The sequence below is a fragment of the Psittacula echo genome (assembly GCF_963264785.1).
Source record: "Psittacula echo genome assembly, chromosome: 4".
Taxonomy (NCBI): Eukaryota; Metazoa; Chordata; class Aves; order Psittaciformes; family Psittacidae; genus Psittacula; species Psittacula echo.
This window is the reverse complement of record NC_137738.1, coordinates 30204291-30231075: the sequence shown is the minus strand read 5'-3', so window position 1 is coordinate 30231075 and position 26785 is coordinate 30204291.

The following is a 26785-nucleotide window of genomic DNA, read 5'->3' as shown; positions in this document are numbered from 1 at the left end:
ATGGGAAGAACACAGATTTCTAGGGGTGAGCTCCTATTTAATTGAATTCAGTGAATGACAACACCATGACATTGCTAAGATTAATGACTTAATAATTTTTGAGACAAGGCAAAACATGAAGTAAATTGATTGTGTTAATTTTACTTTTCCCCCTTGGAAACAGTACTGCATACCAGCTCAGCAGAGTCCTGAGGAAGATGCTTAGCTGTTACACAGGGAAGCCCAGCTCCCCATTCACCATTCAACTCTTGCACTCTGACATCACTGTGGAGTAACTTTTAACGTAATTTCCTAGTTGCAGAGATGTAGGCTGACAATAATTGAGCTGAGATCTCTACAGACCAAATGATTAATGTAGATGGCTTTTTGGAGTGGAAACTTCAGTTATTATTAGATTATTCAAGAGAAGGAGAAAAGGTGTCAGAGCATGAAACAGAGGACTGCAGTGACTGCACGTCTCACTCTTGAAAAAGTATGAATAGATTTTAATTTCTGCTGTCTTGTTAGTAACTCTTATTCATGTATAAATCAGTTCTTGCCTAAACGTAATGTCAGATGTAACGTCTTGTTTAAAAATCCATTTACAGTCAGTGAAATAGCTTCTTCTTTCCTACATGTGGTGTAAGTTGAGATGACTTTTCACATAGTATCTGTGACAGTGTCTGTCAAAAGTGTCTCTGTAAAACGTAGTGTTTACTATTGCTCAGCATCATCTGTAGTGTTGCATTCATTTTTTAACAAGATAGTCACAAAAAAAAATGAAGACTGTAAGTCTAGCAAGAAGAGTGGGCATCATTTCACAGGCATGGTGTTTTGCTTGTCTGCAGACAAGTATTCCAGACAAGTATATCTAAAGACAAGTATTCCAGACCTAGAATATTGCTAACTAGGATATAGACGAAAAATGTTAATCAAAGGATCTTGAGGAGCAGGGAAGACAGAAATAAGGTAACTCTTTATATGATGCCATTTGGAATCCAGAAACTAATCACAGTGTTGATAATAAAGTTTTCTGAAGTACGCTATGTGATAACTGGGGTATTTGAGCTTTGGATGGCTTGAAAAACAGTCTTAGCTTTGCCCTCTGCCCTTCCCTCTCTTGAGTGAATAAGGAGTGACAGAGGAGACAGTAGCGGCGACAGTCATCTCTGGCAAAGAAACTCCCTTTTATGACAATAGAGAAAGATTCTGGTGCCTAACACAAGATGAAAGAAAAACATAAAATGGCTGAGATCCACAAAGGATTTTTACCAGCAAGTATAATCTTAACAGTGGGATTTTTATTTTTCTGTTTGTATCCTACTGCATTATTGCAAATACTTTTCACTTAAATTTTGCCTACTAGTTAAACTTACCCAGAGTTAAGTAACACATATCAACATGTTCCTTGTCCAAAGTTTGGTGACCTACAGAGCAAGGGTCCTCATATGTGTACCCTCCTTCTCAATACAGCCATTTCTGGAAGAGAAGGCAGCTCAGGATGACAGAAGCTCTCCCTCCAGGATCTTCTTTCTCAGGGCTCACCAGGAAAGAAAGACCTCTTGAAAAGCAGGCACAAAACAAAACCTCTGGCCATGTCTGAAGGGTAGCACTCCTGTACCCTGTGAGTCCCAGAGAAGGTGATAACAATGCCGTATCTCTTGCCATATCCCCATTCATTCTCTGGACTTCTCTGCTTTTAATCCTAGAGAAAATCCAAATGCTGTGCCATGGTGTAGAACAGACACTGCTGAAACAGAGCCTGAGAAGATCATGACTGGCCACCACTACAGAGGTCCCAGTTCTTGTGCAAAAATCGGAGTCAGTCCATGGCATTGCTCCTGTGACAACTGCAGAAGAGCCAATACCTCTGAGAAACTGAGTCCTTAGAGACTACCTATGTCCTTCTGTCTAGTGGCTGTCTTCTTGCACAAGGGATCTAGATGTAGGAATTTGGGTGGTATTTAAGGATGAATAACAATGGATATGAATTCAGGCCTACTCCAATGTAGCCTTTGAAATTTAATGCAAACCAATTGTTCATTCAACCAATATTTGAGGCACCTGCAGCCTAGGATTTCATCTTTCTTCTTTGTTGTCTGACTGAAGGGAATTTCATCACTGTAGATATTAATATGAATTGCGATTGTGGTTCTACCCCAGTGTGCCTTCCTTTGTAATAGCCAATATTGAAGAAAAAAATCACATCAAAACAAACCAAAAGCATTTTCAGTCTGAAATCAGAATATTTTCTACTTCAGTGGCTAAATGTGATCTCCTTGTTTCAGTGCTGTGTCATTTACCTTGCTGTCCAATTGCAAGCCACGTCATCCAAACCTAAGTGTACAAGAGACGACATGAGCAAGGAAAACTGCTTCTTTCAATAATATTGCAGCAGCACAGAGGTTATGATCCTGAAAAGATGAAGGTTTACAGTTACAGAACACTGAATCATTACAAGCTTTGAAGTAAGGAGGGTAAGGACAAGCCTTCCCTGAACAATAAATAAACCTATGAGGTTCAAATACTTTCTGGTATGAGCTGATGATCAGCACTCAGTATCTCAGACACTGATTCTCAGAGTCCACCACAGAGGCAGAACTTGTGCATTCAAGGATTTCTGCAGCGTTGTTCTCACGTGCCTGCAGTAAAGCTCACTGTGTGCTTATAGTCACATTTCCATGAATGTCTACTCCTTCCTTTGGGGTACTGTCAGCTCTGCAGTCCCAATTTCAGACATGATGGTCTGTCTCTAAGTAGTGCTGGAGGCTCAGAAATCTGCATGAAGTTTACAAGTACTGAAGTTAAAGATTGTCTCTGCAAATCAGAGCATGGCTGTCCCCAGCCAGGCATTCAGAGTAACCAAAACAATTTTGAAAATTATAACCTTTGGGGAGATCATGTCATGTGCAGATTGACATGAATTCATCAATGTTTGGCCAGGAACTCCAGCTGTCTGAAGGGACTGTTAGCAAAGGAGTGTGCTAATGATCTGCATTTCTCTTAACCAAAGGAAAAAACTCTTAACTATAGCCTTTGGTCAGCAGAAATTGCTCTAGCAATGTTCTCCAGTGAGTCTAGGAGCAGCTCTAACGCATGGAGGAAGCAGGAAACACAGGGAAGGAGCAGAGTCAACACTGACCAAAGGCTTTCTAGGCATGTAGGGATCTATAAACTAGCCTTATTACTCCTTCTGCCCTTGGCAAAATAGGCAGGATGAGGACAATGACTGCCCTTTGTTACAAGGGCTGCCCCAGCAGTAGCTACTTCCTTGTACGCTCTTACCTTCTTCCTAAGGGAGCAGCAGGAGCCAGTCTGGTTTCCCAGGGTGGTGGCACAGGTAAAACAGACAGAAGGGAAAACCAGCAAAGACCTAAACTAGGGGTGTGTAAATTACTTAAAGATGCTGTTCCCTCCCACTTTCATCACAGCTGACTTAAAGAATTTTCTGTTCCACCCTATCACTTCCCTTCTACCTATTGGAGTTAAGGATTTTGGTAAGTACTTGGTCACCAAAGGAGACTATCTCTAATGTGCTCTTCATTAAAGCTGCAGAAACGGGCAGCGCTTCAGGGAAGCCACACACGATATATAGGACTCTGGGGTTTATTGTGAGACAAAAGGCAGGAATCTCAGCAGAGTTACATTTGCCATCATTAATCAGCAGAACTAAAAAATCCTTCAGCAATGCTGACAGTTCCAGTTTTGGCTTCCTACTAGATTTAGACCAGATGTGACTTGAGTAACCAGCCAGTTGCAGAAAAAATAATAACTGTTCCTTTTTATTTTGGAAGTGAGAAACCTTCGGATGCTCAGTTCCTAATTAAATAATAGTGAAGGTGAAATGTGCAGGTGGAGGAGACACCCAGATGGATTGCCAGTTCTCAGTTTTATGTTGCCACAGTATGTTGCATGCGTGCCTTCATTGACTTCAGTTCAGTGTACAGGTAGTTTAGATGGAGTGTTTCCCTTTGCTCTTCACCCCAGGCCAGAGGTGTCCTAGGTTTCCCACAGCAGCACAGGACTACTTGTGCCTTGCTAGGAAGCAGAGGCTGGGTGACTTCCATCACAAGAATTTTAGGGGCTTCCAAAGACAACTGAGTAACCCTTCTCTTTTCAGTGCTGGAAACTCCTCTCTCCCATTCTTACCTTGCCTCCACAGAAGCAGCAGCAGCAGTGGCAGCAGTGATTCTCTGAAACTCTGCCATGGGCAAAGTAGGACATGGGACCAGTCTTTTTGCTGCATGCTCACAGACATCTACCATAGATAAACACTGTAATCTACAATACACCCAGTTACACTGAGTACTGGCCACACTCTTTGCCTTATTTCATGATGCAGCTATATTCAAAGGAGGTGACTGAGAGAGTTCAGCCAGAATCCCTTCTCCCTTTTCTTTTAGATCTTTGCTAAAATGACATCACCTATTCAAAACATTGTCTGCTTTCCCTCTGAATGGGCCTACACCCTTCATGGCTTTTCAGGAATTGGAACTTTTAGGGTGTTTTGTATGAACACAATGTTCTTGTGCCACAGCTAGTGATGGTGGACAAGATCGCAGTAGTTCTATGGTACAAATCAAATGCAAACACATCTTAACCTGCTGTCTAAGTTACATTGGCCTTTGCTTTGTGCCATCATTTAGAGCAGCAGTATGAGGAAGTCTTGGTGAGTCTTACCACGTCATTTATCCAATGGGGAAAATCAGAACCTATAGCATCCCTTGGTTGTATACGTAATGAAATTGTTAAGAATCTGTGAGGTAAAAGCTGAGTACTGACTTATTTGAAGTCAGGCATTTTTAAATGTGCTGGTCCTACACTGATTGCACTAAGTGTGGGACTGAGCTTACATGTAAGAAAATGAAGTGGGTTTCAAGATGGTTTTACAAAGATTTCTGGCATCAATTTTCTTCTTGACAGTGTCTGCAAGACTCAGATTCATGAGGAGCATTTATGCAGCCACAAGAAATTCTATTTTTATTTGAGGTACTTTGCATAAATTTTTCCAAGCTCCTGAAACAATAGGCACAATATAATTGGCCTTCAAGGAGTCTCTGGATACATTACAACTCACAAATGACGGAGATGTTGGTTCTATGTGTTGTCTTTCATCCAAATAAGACAATGTTCTCAAAACGTTGGGCAAGTCCAATACAACTGTACACAGTCATGAATTATCTGGCTACAGAAACGTTGTCTGTCCTGAAACCCATGAGGAATTGTGGAGAGAAAGGTAGGAGGAAATGTGTCTCAGAGCAGTGGGTCTGGGCTGTGCCTGGCAACGTTATGAACACACCCAGCACATGGGGAGCAATGGCTCATGCCAAAAAAACATCTTCCAGCTTTGAAGCAAGCAGCAAAAAGTAAGCTTAGGATACGAGATCTGAGGCACACGCTGGAGTGGGTGTTTCTCTCCTTGTCTGGGTTCAGTGAGACTGTAGATGAAGAGAAACGTGTGTTTGTATGTGATGTGTGCATGGGTACAGCTCACTCAGCCATCACTAAACCACAATCTGCTCTGAAGTGGTAGACAGATGCCTCTAAAGTGGATGCATGTCTACACAAAAGGTTTGTGATCAGTGCTTTATACAAATAAGCAATAAGGAAACTGAGACATGTAAACTGTAATAATGTAACTGGAACTCACCCAGGGCACTCAAGGCAGCAGCCTTTCATTACTGCTGTGAAGATTGACATGGGAGCTGGAACAGCTCTACAAACGTTCAAAAAACTGCATCTCTGACAGCCAACTGTCCCCTGGCACTATTTTATTGCACTGAGTGAGAAGAGAAAAAAAGGGCAATGCTGACCTACTTCTTGTGGCACCTGTATTTGCCGTGTGTCATTCCAGGGACTGAGAAAGTTCCAAACTTGCGTCATTTATGGTATTCAGCTGCACTTCCATGCAACGTTCAAAGCTAGGCTGTGGAAGAGAAAACGTACAACAATAAAATAAAATGTGCTAAAAATAAAATCAAATAACTGAGGCTTCAGAATGATGGTAAATGACCAGGTGTCATAGAAATTATAATTTCACTACTTTGAATTGCAACATAGCAAGGGAATTGTCATTGAGTCCAGTTTTATTAACACAATACATAACTGATTCAGGGAAGGCAAAATGCAAACTCCCTCCTGAATTAGTTTAACCAGTGTGAATTTGTGGGTAGACCAGGCCTCAGTCAGAACAAAAGAGAAAATAATCCCCTTGTAATGCAGCATTTAACACCTAGCAGGCAGGTGATAATTGCTTCAGTCCAAGGGGATTAGCACATCGTAACCTCATTATAATGTAAAATGTAACTTCCCTATACGGGGTTGTCTACATGGAAAACTTACAGTGGCATAAACAAAGGTATGAATTCAAACTGATTAAGTTTTCCTGGAATAATTCCTAGTGTGAATTTATTTCTTTAGAGAGAAGAACGTCTTTTGTTTCTTTGGGTCTTTTTTTTTTTTTTTTTTTCTCTCCTTTTTTCCTCTTGCAGTTTAGTCAATAATTTTTTTAGAATTAAATTACAATAAATCAAAAGCTACCACTATTATTCCCAAACAAGAATGTTCATATAGAAAGTTCAGTCTGATGTAAACTATATTATTTAAGTCTACATCTTTTACTAATGTAGCTAATAACATTTTCCTGCATGAACAAGCTTTATGCTTCAAACGGATGATGCAGTTTCATGGTAGGCTTGAGCAGCTCTAAATTTATCTTACCACTGCCCTTAGTAATGGCAATAGCATTTTGGGGGTGCTGTATATGCAATCAGGTACTTTTAAAATGATATTACAAGTAAAGAATGAAAGGCAGGGGAGGGAGCAGAGGTGGTGGAGAGGAAAAAAGGAGGAAGGACCCTTTTCTCCATTTTGGGGAATCAGGCTAGGGACCTAGAAATGGTAGGTTGCCTCCATCTAGCAGGGGTTTAGACTGGTGTCAGCTGACTGTGAAACCACACGATATTTTTCTTGTATCCTGAGTATGGTAACTTAAGCTGTCTAAAAAGCAAACAACCTGGTCTCAGTCTTTCAGGTTTTTTTCTATTGTCAGTGGAGAGACACAGGTCTCATAGGTTCTTGACCTGCCTTAGGCACTTAACTTAGTGCATCCTGTGTGTCTTCACTACTTAACGCTAGGTGAGATGAACCCCAGCCTGAATGTCCAATGAAATATGCTGAAACAATTGAGTTCACTTTTAATTGTGTCATTTTTTAAGAGTCTGCCGAAAATGAGAGACACTGGATGTCAGCCACGTCCCCCACAGCTTAACAATACCAGCATATTCCTAAGCTAAGGAAGTATACGATTTAAGTAACTCAGTTTTTATTAACTAGCAAAAATGCTTAATCGTATAGAGCCAACTAGTAATGCATTTAAGCAATACACATACACAGGAACACTATACAAACATGCATTCTTGATAAAAAGCAAAACAATTTCTGATCTCAGTGGGAATTTTTGCTTAATTGCTGGTGCAGGATCAGCTGCCCTTGTACTCTGGGGCTACTCTGCTTTGTCTGCTGGTGCAATAAAATGCTAATGCTTTTTTGGTAGACAAGTCTTGAGGAGAGTTTCCAGATTATACCTTACACTTGAATGTATTTCTGTTATTTATTGAATCACAGCTGTTCACTAGCAAACAGCAAAACCTCATTTTATGAAGGACCCTCAACGAACATTAATTAAGGCTGTTGACTTTGTAAGTGAGTGATCTAAGGGAGGAAAGAGGTTAAGAGAGCTCTGTCTCTCAGCCACAACTCGAGGGAATGGGGGAGTGCTGGTTGTGAGGGTCTTCCCCCAGATAATACCAGAATCAAGAGTTTTATCTGAAACAAAGGGGGCCATAAAATCATAAAATAGAATATATATGTATAATATATATAGAATATGTATGTATGCCCAACATCTATATAAGGCAGTGTATGGAGCAATAGAGGGAGACACACGTTAGGAGGAGCTATCCCCCGTGTCTCCCGGCGCCGCAATAAAGAATACCTGCTTGTCAGCTTGAAAACTTTGTTGGCAAGTTTGTTCCTGGAGTTTCCTCCGAATCATATCACACATTTCTTTCCATTTCTCCCTAAGGAACAAGCCCTGATGAGGTCTCACCTGGGTGTTGTTTCATGCATAGCCAAAGTCACAACAAAGAGTGAAATATGGACATCTAATATGCTTTCCTAATGCAAAATAACTTCTTTCTGTATGTAGCCTCACACAGATTTCAGCCACTCAGACATAACAGGTTAAAAATCGCTTTCAAAGACTTAATTCAATTTTTGTGAGCTTGCTGTCAACTCCCAGAGAACAATGTGAGTGCCTCCTTGGTTTCCTGAAAGGGATACATCTTTGGGATGAGCTCTTTGATTTCAGGTGCACTCTTACACACATCAGTCAGCTCAGATGCATCCTTCATAATTGAATTACCTGGGGATTTGGCTACTTTATAAACAATGCATGTTGCCATTTACCAGGCATTTACATATCAGTGAAGTCTAAGCAAAATTCTTCTTCCACGTGCTGCTGTAAGCTTTCTCTTAGCAAGTAGAAGTATACACAAGGGCACACGTTTTTTTAAAGAGGGTACCCATCATGGATAAAATAGTATGTAATAGCCCAGCTATGTTTTACTCTAGTGTTCTTTGGCCCTTTTTGTACATGGGTGTGCAAAATGCATTTGTTAATTGTTCCATTAACTTCTCACTGCTTGATGCAGTCAACGGAATTAGGCACCAAAGAGCATGTGAAAATCAAGCTAGAGGCCTGTCTCTTCAGACTCTTTGAAGATAGCATTTCAAATGCCCAGTACACAGTTCTTTGCAGCTTCCTCTGGAGAATGTGTCATTGCTAGTACAGAATATTAGCTACAGAGATTAATTTTTTATTGTAGATTTCCTTCCTGTATATACTACTGATGCCGATGGAACCTTGGGGTACACAGGATTATACATGTGATCAGCACCAATTCCTGGGAAGCCAGGCTGTCAAGGCAGAAATGATTGTAAAGATAGAAGGAAAAGTGGTGGTATAAACCGATCAAAGTGTGCTTCCTTATATTGGAAGTGTAGTTAGGAATGCCTCCTGATCTTCCTGTGCAAGATCTTACCAGGTGGCTTTATTGAATACCCTCCTTTATAGTGGTGCTATATTCAAGTAGTTAGGAATGACAATTCCTTTCATATAAATTGTTAGGATCATTATCAAGCAATAAAGCATCTGTAAAAAGAAACATGTTATTTGATTTAACTGGAAGTATCAAATGGATGTGGCTATTTGGAGAAAGGTCTTTTGCCAGGAAACAAATACTCATCTCCCTACAGCAAGTGCAGTGAATGGTTGGCTAATTCTTTATAAGAGGCACTAATCTTTTTGTGCTTGTTCCCTCAAACAACAGAAAGAAATTGTTTATTTTCAATTACTCTGCAGCATCTTTACTACATTATTCAATTCAGCTTTAATAATAATAATACTACTTATCAAAAATGCAGCATTTTACATCTTCACAGTGACCTACAGCATTAACTAATGCATCCCAAAACATCCTGCACTTGAATTAAATAGGGACACTACTACAGGTAAATATCTATTTCCTTTGCAGCTTTTGTGGTGTAATTTAAGCTGTTGTTTGATGTAACTTTCCCATCAGATACTGCTGCTGAGGAAAATAGCTCTTTTGGGATAAAGTATGTACAGCACTCTTCTAGGAAACTATAAACTGGAAGCAGTTCTCCAGCCTGGAAAAGGAGATAGAGAGTTATTTTTACTCTTAAATTCCTTTAGGGGAGAGGCACTCAGATATGAGTGTGACAAGAGCCATTCAAGTACATAGTGAGAGAGAGCAAGAGGAGGAAAGTAGTGATTAATGCAGCTACACTACTAACTAGAAGGTGAAACCAGCAAACCCAGCATTTTGAAACAAAGAATTCTTTCCAACTATGGTCACTTCCAAGTTAAAGATACCAGTGGTGCTATTACCAGTGGTGCTATTAACCCTGGTTTCAAGCATCTCTGACAATAACCATCACCACCAGCTAGGAATGACTGCTCCTCCTAAAGCAAATGGCAAGAGATAACCAGTACCAGTTGCTTTTCCCATGCTGCCTGGTATGCTTGAATCACTCTCAAACTCCTCTCAGGTCTTGCTGGAAGTGACCAGTCTCCAGGGAAGCCCGCCAGAAATCACCTGAGTGTCAATGCCTCTCTCATGCACCAACTGGGAAAGAGCTGATCCACAATGAAAAACAGTACAGGAGTCCCTGCACTGTACCACAGCCAGGACCCCAGAGCATTGCATCCTTCCCCTTCCTGCTCTGCAGAGCTGCTAAGGGCAAAACTGCAAAGCCAGGCCACTGCACAGCCCCAGACAGCAACACATACAGCTCCACCGCCAGTATCAACAATGCTGGAAAGTGTGAATCAAGCAGGCATATTCAAGTACAGACGTGGAAAGGTCATTTCTTCTTGACTTTCAATTTGACTCTGGAGCAGATGCACTGGTCACGACTAATCCTCATGACACAGACCAAACAGCTCTGAAATTAGCAGCAGACTAGTGGGCATGAAGACAGTCATAGTTGATTTTGCCTTTTGGTAATTTAAAGAAGACAGAAATGTCTGGAAAATTCATGCAGCAAACTCAGCTACGTTTCTAGGAAGGTTATACGTTTCTATACTTTGGGGTTTTTTTGGTGGGGGTATCTGTGAGACTGCAAACATAATTTATAGATGTATCAAACTGCAGCCTGAAGAACCCTGAAACATTTTCTGCACTGTGAACATTTCTCCTTAGGAGCTGTTTGTGCCTCGCTGTTCCTGTCAAGGAGGTTAATGTGCCTCTAAATTTCACCAGACAGAAAATGTATTACAGTGTCAGCTGCGGTAGAGAATGACGAACACAGACTGACGGTGGTACTACCAGACACCTCGAGGTTGCTTTCAGCAAGCACAGGTGGAGAAAATAGCCTGCCTTGGTTCCAACAAAATAAAAGGACGTTGTCATCTCGAGGACATACTAAGACAAGATCAGCAACTTGTAAAAGCACTCATTAATCTTTCCAAAATAAGCCTCCCACATTCTTGAAGGGAGAGCATGTTGAGGTGGGATTTGTGTGATCTGCTTATAGGCAGAAAACCAATTTAGAAAAGGTGTTTGGCATTGAACAACTTCTGCCGTTTTGAAATCCCCTTCCACCAGTCCATTGCCCCAGGCAGATGCAGCCTGTGCAGAACAGGGAGCTTGCTGGCTCCCATGAGTGGCTGGAACATGCTGAAATCAGGCACGCTCTGCAGCGCGGATGCCTGCATGCTGCCAAGGTGGTCATCTTGCTGTGGACCAAGGGAGTTCCTAGCAGCTTCCTCTGATTTTTGGACCCAGCCTCATAGCTGTCTGTGTTGCAGATGTGCCAATCTGCATGGGATTAGCTGGAGACTGCCTCTAAATGAGAATACCAATGCCTTTAGCTTTGGCCACACTGACTTCAGCTTTTGTATTGAAAGAGGTAAGATCACTCCCTGTACATGTCCTAACTGGAATTAGGATGATATGCACCCCATACAGAAATTGTGTTTATCTTTCTAGAACTGGGGCATCCAAGCGACAATATTTCTTGGTTTTGTACTTCAGGTTCTTGGCTGTTATGTCCAGGACCAGGTACAGAATGATGATATCTCCTGTACTGATGATCCCAGGGGCACACTACACCATTGACTGAGGAGCTGGAATCATAGATCTGGAATGAAACTGGGTGCAAAGAGGGAGTATTCCAGCTCTTGTCTTCTCTGGCTGCCCTGGGAGTTGTTACAGAGCATTTCTTTTCCCCGACTGATGCCTCTAGCTTCTTCCACTGTGAGATTCTAGTCTGCCTGCAGAGCTGGATTTATTTCTCTTGAGGTTTTTTTAAATCCCTTTTGTTTTTGAGTCCAAAGAGTGAAAAGAAAAATACTAAAGCAATCTCAATAAGCACTCATTTGTCTATCTATATATCTTTATCTAGTCACTGATGCCTTTTTTGCATAGATCTCAAAGAAATGGGTGGTGGATGCAGGGCAATGAGTGAATACATCCAGCCAGGCACTAAAAAGGTTTAGAGGTAAAAAAATCATTTCTAAGCAAACTGGTTTTGATTTAATGACAAAGATCTCTATCAAACAGAGCAGATAGTCTGGACAACCTGTCTGCATTGTGCTTCTTGTTCTTCATCCCTGCTGATGCAACACAGAGGACCAGCAGCTCAGCAGCACAAACATCTGTCTATGGTGTACCTCCCCACATAAGCTGCCATGGGAGCTACGGTGGGTAACCCACTCGTTTCAGTCAGATTTGCGGTGAGTCTATTCTGTGAGTAATCTGCAAAGTCTTTGAAATCTCTGGCTTTCTGGATTCCTTCATAGTCCTTTCCTTCACACTATAAACAAAGATAAACACTGTAAAAAAGATTTACTGGAAGAATGGTATCCATCTGCTGCTACACCTCCACAAACCCACACTCAATAGGTTGAGATTAAGCAGTTGGACAGACGATAGCCAATGAATCAGCAAACATAGCTGCATCATAAATAAAACCAGTGTGTGAAGGCAGTTAATGAGAAACGGGCCTGTTTCTCAAAATCCCTGAAGTTCTCTCCAGAAGCCTGAGGGGTCTTTTTCCCTAGTTGCATTCTCCCTGACCCTACCACTGCCTTGGCACCCAGCCTTTTCTCCTTCCCAAACAATCAGACTGGATTAAAAGCCCCAAACCAAAACAAAAGGTTGTGTTCTTTTCAAAATCAGTATGTTTGTTTTCCTGTGAAAATCAGAAATGTGGCTTTTGGAAAAACAAAAAAAAAAAAAAAAAAAAGAAATGAAATGAAAAATTAGCCCTCAACTGTTCAGGTAACCATTTGTTTCCACAGCTATACTCTCATTAAATCATCAGCTATCATAGGACTATGATGAAAGATAAGAGCTGGTAACATTGAGATGTCACATTAAATCACAGTTGTCAGAGGAAGGCTGGAAGAGGCATCTGCAAGGGAGTCCTTTGAAAGGCCCCATCCTGGGGAAGGTCTGCTCACCATTTGTGGTGCTGTGTTACATGCTGGGGATCTGCAGCTCAGAAGCAAGGGGAAGGAACTGCTGCAGCCTTCGTCAGACCACGTGGCTCAAACTCATTTTTCACCAGTCTCAGCAAGGATGCTGCAGAACAAGAGGAGAAATACTTTCTTCTTGCAGCCTATGCACAGTGCCTTTCAGGAAACCTGCCTTGGCCCAGTCTCCTGTGTGCATGGTTAGAGTGAAACAAGTTTAGAGACATGCTTATTTGTCCAGAAAGGATGGGGAGGATGGAGCAGGCAAGCTTGCTGTTCTGTCACCCACAATGTATTTGTCCTGTTGCTGGAAGACTACACTTCTTCTTGTGCAAAATAACATGACAACAAACAAACATTTAATACCTTGAGGGAAAAAACAAATGCACTGGTGCTCAGAGTAGATCTTAGTACACTGCTAGTGAGGCCCTGAGGAAAAGATGCCTATTTTTCTATCTGTGTTGCAGGTGGGAGGCCAAGCCACCACTCCAGGGCAAGCATGCTACCAAGGCCACTACTTTCCTGTATGCAAGTTGTGTTCTCCACCATGCTTACAGCCATGGTGCCACCTGCTATCTCTAACGGAGGGTTTTTCCTCCTCATGGTGGGATGACTATGTGTGGATGCTGAGCATTGCTTATCACTACCAGATTAAAGCTCACATTTGTGTGAGGCTTTCACTCTGACCACTGAAAAGAAAGGGAGGGGGCTATGGAGGGGTCAGAGAGAAGCCACTTCACAGCACTTTTGGTGGCTGTTTTCTTTGGTGGATTTAAGTTACCACTGCTCTTTAAAGGCCCTGGCTCACAATTTCTCACTGTTGTTTGTCAGGGCATAGATTTAACCCTCATTGGCATCCCACTACCCTTCATTCCATACACCCTTTACAACAGAACCATGGGATGGAGTCTTCAATACTAAGCTTTGTCTTCGGGCCACCAAAATGTGAAACCTCTAATGTGCTCACAGGCTGGCTTGCCTTTCCATCCCTGAGGGCGTGTTTGTATTAAGGTCCGGAACCCACTCTCTTGGGTGACTCCAAAGGCCATTAAAATTAGTGGAAAGGCATGCTGTAGGCAGTGACAGGATCAGGTGGGCAATAGCTTCATAATTGAAAGGACTTAAAAAATTCACGATCAGTTTGTCAGCGGTGGAAACTCATTAGCAGGCAACTGATTTTTGAGATGCTGCCAGCCCAACCTTCAGAAAGCATCCCTAGTTCCCCATGTGCAAGCAAGGTCTAAGTGTGTTTGTCGTGCCTGAAATGAATCCCACGTGCATTGTTAGTGTAATGGTCAGCACCCAAAGGCTTTTCAAGTTCATGGAACTCAGAGGCTGAACTCATTCCCAAAACTTTGTCTCCAGAGTGTTGGTTGAAATGCTTTGCCATGCACAACTTAGATCTTTTTTGCTGGAAGTCCTCGCGGTTACCCCCGCTGCTTTACTGAGCACATATTGTTACTATTTTTGAGAAACAGCATCTCACTAAGTTCTTCCCCTAGTCTAAGAATAGAAGGTTTTCAGGGAAATGGCTTTATTGCAGAGTGGCCTTAATGCAAAAATCTAACTGTCCCTGTTCAAGACACAGGGTTTCCAAGTATGTTAAAAAATATGTGCATTTGACTATTTTACTGTAACTTATTATATGAGTGTGACATAAAATAGGGGGATTTTTGTGGTTTGGCTTGCATTTCTGCACTTATATATGGTAATTAAATGTAAAAAAATGCCAATTAAAAACAAACTTTGGCAAAATATTAGTCAAAATATGCACAGCTGAATTTTTTAGAGGCTTGAGGGGGCATTCCTTTGACATTTGATTTTTAAAAAAATGCCTTAAAATATGACACTTCAAAAGCAGCTGCTTCATGTGTTCACAAAGCAGTTTCCATATGCAAAGTTCATGTTAGCATGTCAGGCGTACAAACATGTATTTGCCCAAATGCCCATAGCCATTGATAATAGGTTAAATAATTATTTGCGTTGGGGTTTCTCAAGACTGGTGGATCTCTGTTAGTGGTCAATTTATACGCAATAATTAAGGACAGAAGACGAACTTTACCTGTAATAAATGCCCCTCTCCAACACAGCGTGCGAGGAAATGAACTAGTTTTGGTGCTGTGAAAAAGAACAAGAGATCTTATACAGCTGTCAGGATTTTCTGGCTTTTCTTACCTATTTCTGTAAACACAATTGTGCCTTGACCTGGTTGTGTAACTTTTCTGTATCTCATTTTCCTCATTTGCGGAGTGGGAATAACCATCTTTCTAAGTGCCATCCAATATAACAAAGCAAAGTACTCCAGGAGTGTGGAAAATCATTAGGGAAAAGGGTTGTTCTTTGTAATACATAAAAATTGCCTGATTAGCTAGTGCTGTTGTGAAAGATACAAAGTCGCAGAGCTCAGATGGAGCGAGAACTAATAAAGTTTTTTTGTTATTGCAAAACATTGTTTAGAATAAGACGAAGGATCAGATGTGCTATTTCAGGAATGGGTTGCACCCAGCCTGCTGTGCTTTGTTTCTGTCCTGTGGGCCTTTGCGCTCTCTGTAGGCAGCAGTCCCAGCTATGATCTATCCCTGCTCCTGCCAGAAGGCTCTTTCCAGAGATGGTTCCACACCTGCCTTGGGGACCACTCAGCTGCTGGTCCATAACAGTTCTTCTTGCTAGAAAAAATGCAGCTTCTGAGAGCGAAACCATCTGCTCTGAGAAAACCCCTGCAGGAAAGTCAGGCAAGCGTGAGGCCTCATGGGGACTGGGAGTGTTAGTGCAATATACAGTCATCACTCGAGACAATTAAGAAATCTGCTCACAGGAGAAGAGATGGTAAACACAGTGTTGTGCACTACCCAGTGCTTATCATAGAGATTTTGAATTTAAAAGATACATAAGCATGCAGCTTCTGAGCAGCAGTCACAAAGTAGGTACAGAGCTGTGTCCAATAAGGATAGAGGTCTGGTTTCATCAAGAACAAGGAGATGTGACTTGTGGCAATACATTTATGCATCAAGATCCCCTTGCTAGACTGCAGCTCCCTTCCCCTGCTCAGTAGCCTACCTGAATGTGGGGGTGTTCTCAGTTCAGCTCCCTTTCTCCCCAGTTTTCCGTCTGCTCTGAACCTCATAGCTGAGCTATTTGCTTTCAAGTTTGCAGTACTTCCTGGCCCCTGAGGCAGTGGTGCCTGGGTGCTGCTGTGAGCTGCTCTGCTGGGTGAGGGAGCCTGGCTGCCCTCCCTGGGTAGGGAAAAACATTTCTTCCCACCCAGCCCTACCACTAAAGTGTTCCCAGTATGGACTGGTCTGAGGCTGTCCAGATGCAGAATCAACAAGATGGGTGCATTTGGAGTTTTTCCTCCAGATCCATAACTAGGGATCTGCACTAAAATCATGCCAAGTGGATTTATATCAAATATCAATATTGATATAAAAATTAAATATTAAATATAATTATCACAGTAGAATCTTCCAGTCACTAACTGCAGTCCAGTGACCCTCGGCATCTCAAGGAATTAGGGTAAAAGGAAGAGGATAGGGGGAGGAAGAAAGAAAAACATTGTAACATAAGATTCAGACATTTTCATAATTAAAAGAGGAATGCAACCTGAATATCCAATCATGGACCTTAACACCCAGATGAACACACTTATAAAGAAGATAATAAATAAATAAATAAAGATGTAATTGCCCCCAAGCGTTTTGGCACATCTTCATTCCTTTAAAGCCCAGGGGATTTGATGGAGAATTTTCATGTCAGTGTTTGCAAGGAATGTGTCGCGGTGCTGGAGGTACAATTCTTCCATTCAGTTCTCTGCCACTCTGCTGGTGCGCACCAATGAGGCGCATTTTCTCCTAAATGTGTTTTTGGTTTGTTGGTTTTGGTGATGGTAGTGCTGCAGGAGCAGTGCCTTTCCCAGCTGATGTGCTGAAGGCTGCCTCTCTCCTGGCTGAGCTATCACAGGTCCTTCAGGAGACAGGAATTGTCATAACCAACCGGAGGCAGCATCCATCTTGCTCAGGTCCCTGTATCTGGCAGTCCCCTCCATGGACTGCTTAGGAAAGATATGGCAGTAATCCAGTGGAAAGCAATTACAAACTGCCCTGCTCCACATATTACAGATTTACAGAATCACAGAATCAGTCATAGAATCACAGAATGGTTGAGGTTGGAAGGGACCTCTGGAGATGACCTAGTCCATCCCCCCTACCAAAGCAGGTTCACCTAGAGCAGGTTGCGGAGGATTATATCCAGACAAATTTTAATATCTTCAGAGAAGGACATATTCAAGGAGATATTCCTCTGCATCTCTCTTTGAAAATTGAAATGGAAGGAGGTTTCCCACCTTCTTCAGAGTTCCCTGTTTCTTTATAACATTTACTTTCATCTTTTGGCAGAGTTTCACAGGCCATGAGCCCATTCTTTGGGAAAGTACTTTCATTTTCCCTTTGTACTATTTGGTTCATCACTCATGTGGGACCAGATGCTGAACTAGGAGAAAGCAGTTTAAAGCTTGTCCAAACTAAAACCTTCTAAGACCTTTCAGGTCTTGTCAGCAGCTCCAGGAATCACCAGAGCATATTGAAAAGCAATTTGTGACATCTGCATTTAGCAATTTAAGTCTAGGTCTTTCCACAAACAGCTTGAACTGGAAGAACATTAAAAGGTTAAAAAGACAAAGCTGCACAGAGTAAGTTCTCCACAGGGATCCAATATTACTTGGTCTCATGGTCTTGGAGGTAGAGGGAGGTTAAGGAACAATTGCAGGCATATCACTGAGCCCAGTTGAGAGTCACTCTCCTGCAGCCATCCTAACTGGGCATGGAAGAAGCTGAATCTTGAGAAAAGATCCTTGAGCCACACACACGTCCGTTTGGGCACAGGGCCACAGCTAGACCGGCTGCCCACCAGTCTTGTCCTCCTGAGTGATGTAGGATGCATGGAGGTCAGTGCTTCCCTCCGAGCCCCCATCCTGGCCTGAGCAGATCCTTCATCCCATCCCTCCCGTCTACCCCACCATCCGCTTGGTTCCTGACAACCTACAGTCTCAGCAGTGCTTCCTGCAGTGGAACAGAGCATGGGTGAAGGTAGAGACCCCTTCCTCTGCATGCTGTGCCTGCAGGGGCGAAGGAAGCTTTGCTTGATAGTGGGGTGGTGATGAGAATCTTCATGACTGCAACTCTGCACAGAGGGGAAAGAGAAATCAGACAGTTGGTTTTGTTCTTTATCTCTTCCCCATCATACTGCCGCTGTTGAGCAGTTTAAATAGTTTAAGTGTTTTTAAATTGTATTTTACAGAGTAGGCTATGATCTTAACGTGTAACATTTTATAAAACTATGTCAGTTAAAATTCTGTTGCTATAATTCTGAACTGAAATGTTCTTCTACACTGTTTGAAATCAAAACCAGCTCTTCTTTCTGGCATACAGGAACCAGAAAAGCAGAAAATAAAACAACTCTGTCTTGTAAAGAAAGACCACTCAACACTCATAAAATACAAGAAAGAAACATTATCAGTCAGAGGAAAAGAGATTTGATTTTAAAAGCTTATATGTGTCATTTGTAATATAGGTAATTTGCTTATATATTTGAGCTTAAGTCATATTGTTTTCATTTATTCAACTGAAAACAGTTTGATCCCTACTTTGTTACATGCAACCATGTTACATACAGGTAGCATATAACCACATGTAACATGGCAACAGAGAACAAACTAAAGGAAACTTGGCCTGAATTTGAAGTTTTCCTTCTGAGAGGTGAATTTTTGTTGCCCTGAAAAACCTGATTTCATGCCATGCACGTTAGAATCATCAGTAGCTTGCTAGCAGGTACGGTTGGGAGATTAAACAAACAACAACAACAACAACAAAAAAGAGAACAGGTTAATATCAACAAAAGAAAATTCCTTGTCCACCAACAGCCTGCAGAGACCAGCAAGAAGATCCCTGTACAAGAGCCAGCAACACGTGCAGCACTATTTTGGATTTTTTCTCTTTCCAGATATGATTTGTTCCACATGCTGTTTACCCATTGATTCTTCCAAACCACGTCTTGGCTAGAAGGCAGGTGATGACAGATCATGGAAGAAGCAGAAGAATTTTGCAGCTTGTCTTGGCTGTACTGAATATGCCCTCATGCTTGGAACAAATCAAACGCTTTGTGCCATTAACAAACTGTGGCAAGTCCAGTGAGCCTTTCATCTCTGTCAGGGACTGGAAACATGCACCAGGACTATAAACAACAGAGAGTAATAGGATGAGTTCAGTGCTTTGACACTCATAGTGGAGAAAAAAGGGTATGGGCTGGCTTTTTGAGTAAAGCACACAAGCGTACTTTACTTCGGATGGGTGGCAGGGAACAGGGAGGGATTGTTCTCTGTGACCAGTATGTGTCACGTGTCTTTCCTTATTGCCTGCTCGGGAGCTGCCTTTGAAGCAACAACAGTGCCCTCATATTTCTCCAGTTTTCAAAATAATACACAAACTTCTCCAGAAAATTCCTTATCCTACAAGACACTGGGACGTCTCTTGCTAAAGACACACTCTGGGAAGCAGCTGCTGAGTATGGCGAAGTTTACCTGTTTCATTGATGAAATTTCACAATTGCGCTAGGTATCAAAGCTTCACAGTCAGTAACATCTAAGTAACACCACCATGAAAATGCGTAAATTACAGCTTACTCAGCACAAACCTAATCTTTTATAAACAGACATGAGGAAAACTCCCTCTTGTGCAAGTTGTCCTTACTCTGGAGTATGCAAAGAGAAGAAACCATACACCTCTGTGTCCACTGGCTCCCTTGGAGAGTAGAAGAGCTATGTGATTCCTCATTAATATCTTCTCTTCTCTGGGCACCACTGAGGGAAAGCCCAAGATTTCGTATGACTGGGATCTGAGCAGTGGCAGTGAAAGACTAAGAAAATAGGGGGAGAAATGTGACAGCTGGAGGCTGCATGGCTCTAGTGGCCCTGTTTCTGTCCCTTTATGCACACATCCGGAAAGGGCAGTACAAGCCACAGGACCAAGCCTGAACATGGACTCAATAGTGGCTGAAAAAATGTTCATGGTTTTACGTCAGTGTGTTATTTTTGCTGTTGGACCCCACTGAAATTATTTGACCTGGAAGTCACAGAACATCTCCCCAGCTGGGAACAGAACAGCAGCGCAGGGTGTGATCTATATAAAAATCTAAGAGAAAGAAAGAAATTTGTTGAGGTATATTTATGTGCCTGTGCCAAAAGATCAAGTCTACAGAATCACTGGATTGTTACACCAGTATGATATGTCTCTGTAGCTAAAGTTGAATTGAGACAGAGATGAAAAAATTATGTGCCTGTTGTGCCACGAAGTTCACCTAATTAATCTCTATGAAAATATACATCCATTTTCTGCAACTCATTTCCTAGGTTTTGGCTATGTTTTTTAATATTCCAAGAAATGAAACTCCCTCCCTTTCCCATGAAAAGTTACTCCGCAAGCAACTTAGCCTGTACTTGTAGGGTTTGTTTTTTAATTTTTGGAAGTTCAGGCAAACTTTTAAAGATCCTGATTTTATCTCATTGCTAATAAACACATCATTCTTATTCTCACTTAATGCCTGAATCTTTCAAAAATCTGCAGATAACCAGCCCTTAACCGATATGGTCCTTTTAATTAGACTTTTCAGTGACAGGATTATTTTGTTCTGCCTGAATTCTACCAGTTTCTGCCTGGTAATACAACACAACAATTCCTTAAACCCAACCCATCAGCTACTCTGTGGGTTTGTTTCCTATGACAAGTCAGTGTCTGTGATTGCTTCTTGGCTGGTTTAAGAGTCCAGAATACTTTAGATGTCATTTGAGGTCATCGGGATTTACTTTCAGGGAAAACTAAAATAATCCAGCACTCCAAAGGTGTTAGAATCTGGCCATTTATTGATATGAATATTCTACTCAGCTACACCCCCTTACCCAGCTATTTGACATGCATGTTTCCTTTCCTGACTCAAAAGCTGTGATTACATCAAAGGCTGTCCAAGGAATGAGCTAACACAATGCCATAGGCCCACATTACCTGAACTTAACACAACCTTCACCCCAAGTCTCTGTCTTTCAAGTTATTTCTCTGGTAGGACTTACCGATGCAGTCATCCAGGATCCAGCTGTGTTGCTTTTGGGAATAATTCATAAAAAAATATTTGTAGCCTAAAACCTGGAGAAATGCCTGCCTTCTTTGAGACTGTCTTTTTATCAGGTTGCGATCTGCAGTTTGGAGTTGGCATATCAGTATTTCCTTGCATGTGCCAGCATCAAAGGGAAAGTACATGCTCCTGTCTCCAAATAAGAGACGTTTTCCATATGTGCGCTCTCCACTCTGTCCTGCCTAATGACTATACATTAAGATAATATGCGGGAAAGGTTGCAACATTTTGCAGCATATGTCTGCACAAGTGAGAAGCATGTCTCACACCTGCTTCTTGGCTTTGGGACATTATTCCTCATAACTCTTTTACAGCCTGGCTGGCTTGTGGTGTTGCAGGCTTCAAATGGCAAGCCAGGGCAGCAAAGCAAGCCTTTCCCTGCTTGGGGTGGCAAGATATGCAGAAGCCTGCAGTCCCTTCTCTGGTCTTGTGCTCACTGGGGAAGGGGTGCTCTGTGGGAGCTAATGGCCAGCCCCCTCCAAAACAACACTGCCAAACCACCTCCAAAGGAGACTTCCAATTATTAGCATGGAAAAATGCTTATGACTGATTTTCTCATTTGAAATTCAGAAAGCTGGTTTGAAATAGAGACCATTTTCCTTTAAATAATGTAGAGCAGTGCTGGAGCAGGGTTACATCTATCACAGATAAAAATGCTCTATTTATGCCTTATTGTAATCCATTCACTGGTTTATGGTGCTCGTGTCCTTCAGGGAGTGCCAGAAACCCACACGGTGTTCCCGAGTGCTACATTTTGCATTCGGATCTCCGATTCTGTTGACAGATGTGTACAATCACACACAGCAGTCAGACAGCTCCCTCTTGACTCTGTATTGGAGGAAGAGCGAGAGGGCAAATTATTTCAGCTGAGGTCAGCATTAACTTCAGCTCAAAATAACTCCCTCCAGATCCACCTGTTTCAGACAGAAGCATGCGAACAAGCGGTGGTCTTTGGTGAATTCCAGCCACTTCCCTATTTCACATCCCATTTTGGGGCTTTGCCATCACAGATGTAGACAGCACACATGTACTCGATTAAACAAAAAAGGCTGCAATCAGCCTGATAAATAAAAGGAATAATTAAAAAAAAAAATACCCTCACTCTGTAATGTAACGTAATGTGTTAGCAAACACATATTTCCCATTTAACGTATAAGCATTGAACATGTAAATGCAGGCATTTCCTGGATGCTTCAGGGAAAACTTACTGTTTTTTGAGACAATCCATTAAAAAAGTGTCTGATGAGTGCACTGATGTTAAATTAAACAAAGGTTTCTGAGAAGATACCCTTTAAACAAGAGTTTCCAGATTCTCTTAATTTCAATTGCTGAGAGTATCAACTGCCTCCTTCCCTGTCTTTCTACATAAAAAGAAATGCTTCTTGTTTCATTCCTTATAAAGGGCCATTCCTAATAAATCTGAGTGGTTTCAAGGAAATGCATTGAATCACTGACCCCCATTCCTCATCACCTTGTGGTCTGAGATCCACCCGTCCTCCAGGGCAGGGACTACTCTTCCTAGATCACATTCCGCCCAGCCTCAGGTCAAAGGGCTTCTGGCCTCACTGCACCTTGTGGGGATCATCCAGAAACAGAATCCTTTTTTTGTCAGTCCCAGTTATCAATACTGATGTATACCGGCTGGTGTTTAGCAATCCCTTCACAACTGCTTCTCAGATAAAGTCACCTGGAGTTTACGAAGAGGATCTCAGAAGGGCTTAGGAAGCAAGAATGGGACTCTGCTCTTGAAACTGTGATTGTTCTTGGAATAAACCTTAGTAGCAAAATCTGTTCTCCTTTATATCTTCTTAAAAATTAAACTTTTGAGAACTGATTTTCCCTGAATAATCACAAAGCTTCTTATAGCTGGAGGCCAAAGCTGAGGGGAGGTACCATCATGTTAACCTCGGGCAGCTTTGATATTTTTGTTGGCTGTGTTCTCAGAAAATAATGGTATTAGCAGCTCTGACTTAAAATACAGAGCACTGCGGCTCCCTCACAGCAGGTAAACAATCTGTGCAACTGGGCACAAATGCTGATAACAAGGCCTTCTTCCAATTAGGAAGCAACAAAACAAACTGCATCAGCAAAAATTCCTGCAAGGATATTCCTTAAGGCTTCTTTGTGCTCTCTATAAAGCACAAACATTTTTACCATGCAATACCCCCAAATTCATCAGCTGCCCACAGGAATACTTAAGCACTGCTGCTTTGTGAAACTGCACAGAAGATTGCCTGGTGCTGTTGCAACTAAACCTTAGGGTCAGAGCCAGAGGGACACATTTGCATAGGAGAGGCACAGACAGACATGTACAGACACAGAACTGCAGCCTCTCTGTGCAAAGGGAGTTTGCTGGTGTAAGCTAAAACCTCTGTAGACATTTGAATTTTCGGAAAGCTGCTTGAATGGAATGCACTTGAAAAACAGATGTGTTTGAGAGCAGCCACAATAAATACCAAATATGGGCGACATGTGGGTCTGAGATGGCACCATCACAGACATCCTGTCCTTGGTCCCCTTCTGTCTGAAGATGGAGGGCTGGCTTTCAATGCTGCAGAAAGACAGGAGTGCTCCTAGAGATATGCAGAACACAAATTTTGCAGATGTTTTTTCATCAATGTCCATAGAGTCCTCAAGCACAGAAAATTACATTGTTTGACGGTCTGAGACATTTATTACATTGTCAGAGTTGCTTGGCCCCCCTGTGAGCCTCCCTGGTGATGGTGCATCCCGTGGGTCTGTGATCTCTACCTTTCCTAAAGGTCCAATTTACAGTCATCAGCAGCACGTCGGTGCAGTGCACATGCAAAGCAGTTGGATTTCAACCTTGCACTGGAGTGGTGAGGAAGGAATGAAGGGAACCAAGGAGGATGTAAGACCATGAATTATCAGACTCAGTCACTGGCTGTATTTGAGACTTATTCCTGATATTTGGAAGGTCACCTGTGAATGGCCTTGATGACTCTTGGAAGAATTACTGAGGAACAATTTCTTGAGGTATGATGGGGTTCCAGGGATAAAACACATCATCAAACAAAGGTGAAAAATAGACAAAAGAGAAGAGTTTCTAAGATGACACATTACTTGATGTCAGTGTTGGTAACACCGGAAAATATCTTTTTTTTTTTTTTTTTACAGTATACAGGCATGGCCACTTTCTTCATATTGCCTAAAGCAGTGTTTCTACTGCTAACTTGGATGCAAAGGGCAGAGAAGAAGAAGAATAGCTCTTTCTGGGGCCAGGGGCACCTGGAGGGGCTAAGGTGGGAGCAGGAGAGGGGCCACGATGCAGCATTCTGGAGAAATGATCTCCCACTCCCTCAGTGCAGTCAATCTGAGGACTTCCAGGCCAGAGATTTAGTGGTGGGCTAAAGGAAGAAGCAGTTTGCCTGGCTAAGGGTAACAGCACTGACCCTGGAAGACTGGAGTTCAGTGGCAGGGAATGTTATTTGCCAAAAGTGGTGTTTAACAGCCAGTTTGGCTGTGATCTTGACAGCCATTTCTATCAAACTGGGCTGAATGATATCCAGCATGACTCTATCTAGGCACAAGACATGAGATTTGTAACAATCTCTTGGAATTACTTCGTAAATGCTTTGTAAATGGCTCCTTTGATTTGCACATAACCTTCTTCAGTGGAGATACTGAGCATCATTCAAGTGATGTAGCTGTCTTTGAATGCGGTAAATATGAGCTAATCTCCTTTCCAGTGTCAAAGGCCTTTACTGCAGCTCACAGTAGGAATGGTCCCTTCAATTAGAATAACGATTCACGATTATGCTGAAAGTTGACAGCTCAGCATGCCTGTGTCTATGCCAAAAGTCTGTATGGGATGCCTGGACAGTAGCCCAAATGGGGGACGAAAAACTGCGGTTCGTCTGGGTAAGATACCCAGCCAAGTCTCCAGAATTAGCTGCAACCCAGGCAGCACAGTAAGGTAGTTCAGGATGAATACATGTGTTTAGACATGGGTATGAGACTTACACACCTCTGCCATGTTCAAATGACTGTCTGACAATATTAGAAGGCTGGGTTGAATGGGAAATGCTCTGTATCAGCAAGATCAGCCCTTATGCAAATAGCATGGCCATGACTTTTTTCAGAGTGGAGTAATTAGCAGGTTCATAACCTTTAACAGTGAAGCAGCAAGCAGAAAGAGAATTCATGTATATTTTCTGCAGGGAGTTTGCCATCCTGGAGAAGGATGCACTGGTAAGTGCAGAGCCCTTAGATGTTCAAGATTTTTTAGGGATGGGGTTAAATTGTCTTTTAAACATGGAATTTATAACCAAGGTCACCTGAGAATGCACTCTGTGCATATGTTAGACCTTCAGTGGTTGAAGCTTGGATTTTCCCATGTGTGGATAGGGTATAGGATGGGAAAGTAGTTGCAGTTTATCTTAAGGCCAATATTGCTGGGGTGCAATGGTAACACAGAGGCCATCAAAGCTGTTAAACAACTGCTAAGAATTGTTCTAATGGTCCTTTTCCTGAGGGCTAACAAAAAATTAATTATGTGAAAACAAGAAAAGAAATAGGTGGTGTCAAGTGGTAGAAGGTTGAGATGTGTTTCAGTAAAGATAGAAGGCAGTCAGATATACGTGAGGTGTGAAGTGTCACTGCTGAAAACCCCACTTGTCATTATGAAAGTGGGCTGTTGTACAAAGTGAAATACTACAGACATTTCTAAGGGCACAAGCAAAGTCAAAGGTAAAGTTAGGGAAGAAAACCCAGGTTGTCTGATCTTCACTACAGCGACAGGGAACAAGAGCAATCCTTGGATAGAAGGCTCAAAAGGGTGCACATCCAGAGCCTACAGCAGGAAGTGTTAGCCTGCTTCAAGAAAGGAAAGAATCAAAATCTATAAAGGGCTTTATTGAATAGGATGAAACAGATGCCCCATCAGGATTTAATAATAAAGGATTGTTGCAAACACATTTCATACTGTCAAGGATCTCCACGATTTCCTTTGATTAAAAAAGAACTTTTTGGTGGAGCAGTCCAAAATATTTGTTGAAAAACAGTCATAAAAATATTGTTTTAGCAAAAGCATATAGATTTCTGTGTGCGTGCGCATGTGCATGCATGTGTATATTTGGGCTGACATGGATGAAATTTTTCAGAAATCAAATCATAGGTTTTGAACTGATCTATTTTTCAACACTAGTGCTCATTTTATGGACTTCTATTGCTTTTCAAGGGTTCTTCTTGTACAAGCAGATTAATCGTAACAGTTCTGCACTTTCAGGGAGGTGTTCGTGTGTAACATAAAGATTATGTCCTATTGAAGACTTTTTGTGATTCTTTTTGCTTTTATTGAGATTATCAAAAGAAAAGCATACAAGAGTTAAAACCTGACTGTTTTGATTTTCACATAAACCTTTGTGCCTGGAAGCTTCTACAGATACGTTTGTTATGAGAGAAAAGAGGAAGCACCTTGCGTATTGCCCTTGGAAATTTCCATGGATACATGTGCAGCTATTTCTAATTGCTGCAGCCATGCAGTGGAAATGTGAGTCCTCTCGTTCTTTTTCAACAGAATAATGGCAAGCGGATGACATGACTGAA